Genomic DNA, 2,644 nt, shown 5'->3' on the forward strand with positions numbered 1-2,644 from the left:
TCTCAAGTACCCATGATGTCGTCGATATATTCACTAAATAAATGTCGCTGACATTATGCATGTATTGAAGCTCCAACAGCGACTTGCTTGGTAATAATAGATTAAAGGGAAGTGATTGTTTAATAAATAAATGTCAGCTGCTGTATTTATAAATATTGATGCTAGCTTGTGAAGATATGTATTTGTATTGTAAATGTAAACTGGCATGGTGTTATGGTGTATTCAATTGCTTGTGTGGGAATTGTTTCATCTTTTGCTTCATTTGTGAAACTAAAACTCACTTTTGATAGTCACGTTTTGTGTTTATGTTTTTTTATAAGTTTAAGACTTCCAAATAGTTTAAGTAACGTGTAAAACTATGGAATGGTTTAAGATTTTTATGTTGCTTTTTAATGTTTTCATCAGCTGCCCGAGTGGGTAGGTTGGGCAATGACCTAGAGCCTAGAATCGTGTAGGGCCCATTTTACAAATCTGTTGATGCTTGTATAGGAGGTCCATGTATTTATTTTTCAGTTTTCAATGCCAATCGTCCCCTCCTTTCTAATCTATTGAAGAAATCGATCGAATGACAAAGCTTTGCTGCCTCTGCACTCTGAAAGACCGAAATTATAACAACGTCGATTCATCATCTTCTTCAGGGTTTTAACTTATAATTTTCTGATTTGTATGAAATTTGTTGATTGATTAAGCCTTCATCCATCAAGAATCTTCGAAACAATCAAGTAAGAATAAGAAATCGAGTTTTGATTTCCTGATTTCTTTGATTTATCTGTTTTTCATTGTCTGATTTCTTCTCTTTTATCCTCCAAATCGATTCTGTTGTGTCAGAACCGATTTTTTAGTTTTGAGTTCGATGATTATATCAGAGTATCAAAATACAATGTTTTTTTTTTCCTAGTGTCTCTTATCACGCCTAAGTTCTCGACTTTACTCTTGGGTTTCTGGTTATAATCGTGTTTTGTTATATGTGAATTTTGACTGAATGAATGATAATCAAAAGGCCAATCAAACCCAAAGTTTTTTTTTTTTTTTTTTTTTTTTTTTTTTTTTTTTTTTGTTTCTATTTTTCTTAATAGGCCCAAAGTGTTTTACTTTATAGTTTCTGATTTTCTTTTCTGCTATGATATTATGTGAATTTTGATGAAAGGGAAAGAACTTACAACTTTAGGCACGATTAGTTATTGAATTTTATTTTGTGTTTAATTTACTCTTAAATTATTTGGAATTGTTTATATTTTACATTTATGATCAGTAACCTTGGTCAATCTAGGGCTATTTATGTCTTTATCAATAAATTAACAACAATACCTTGTATAAATAAGTTGTTGTAACGCCATAATTTTTCAAACAATTTTTTCACATTTTAAAAGCATATTTTCATTCATAAACATTATAAAATCTCATTGTTTCACATATCAATCCATATATCACAACTCAAGATCATAATATAAAACCTCCTCATGCTGTGTACTGATCATGTCGGCGCCTTCCCACAATCGTCACTGGTACCTGAAACACATAACACCAAACACTGTAAGCATAAATGCTTAGTGAGTTCCCTAAAATACGACATGCAACACATATTAGCCACTCGAGGCTATAACTCTGTGTAACCCTCTAGTCAAGTGTCTCAGTAGGACCCTCCAGTCCCATAACTCTGTGGACCCTCTGGTCCTAACTATGTGGATCATTCGGTCCTAACTCTGTAAACTCTGAATCACATATAGCACAAAATCACATATATAACACATATCATACAATCTACTCTGTCACATAACTCTAATTACCACTATAGGTAAAGTATTGTAAGAAGACTCACCTCAGGTAACTCGGTAAACCTCGATCTCTGAAATGCTGCACTAGCCTCCGCCTAATCACATAAATAATTACTCTAATTAATACAACTTCTAAAGGCTAGGCTAACCCCTCTCTATAAGTTCTCTAAGAAGGGTAAAAGACCATTCTACCCCTTTAATGGCTCATAAGTCCAAACACTGACTAAACCCTAAAAGTCAACAAAAGCCAACGGTCAAACTTTGACCCGACTCGTCGAGTGCACTCGCGTGACTCGGCGAGTACATGCGTGTCTTCATTGCCCCTGGTCCTCACCCGACTCGCTGAGTCAACCCTTCACTCAACGGGTCATTACAGGTCGCGAATCGCGGGGCAACCCGACTCGACTCGTCGAGTCCACTTATGAACTTGGCGAGTTACTCCCATGTCAACACTAAAATGACCTCCTGAGGTCAAATCCGCTTTCCTAAGCTATAGATCTGGCTTCCCCACGACCAAAAACCACGTAAAGGTCGAAACTTGACCCGCATGCAATGTCTACAAGGCTATCTTTGGCCAAAAGGCTTCTAAAATGGCAATCTAGACTCTTTTCTTCCTTAAACCAACATAAAGCGGATTGGGGAAAGCTCTCCGGACCTCTATGGATCCAGATCCGAAGTCCAAAGCCACAAGGGACCATGAAATCAACATAACAACCTCAAAAGGGGTATAGAAAACCCTAGATCATAGATATTAATCCCTAAACAGAAAGGGAACTCGATTTAGTACCTCAATAGTGTAAATCTGGGCTTGAAACTCTGGATCCACAGCTCCCTTGACCTCCTCTTGCTTGGAACAACTTCTCCTATGC

The sequence above is a fragment of the Lactuca serriola genome, chromosome 3, assembly GCF_051521515.1.
Source record: "Lactuca serriola cultivar US96UC23 chromosome 3, Lser_US96UC23_V15, whole genome shotgun sequence".
Lineage (NCBI taxonomy): Eukaryota > Viridiplantae > Streptophyta > Magnoliopsida > Asterales > Asteraceae > Lactuca > Lactuca serriola.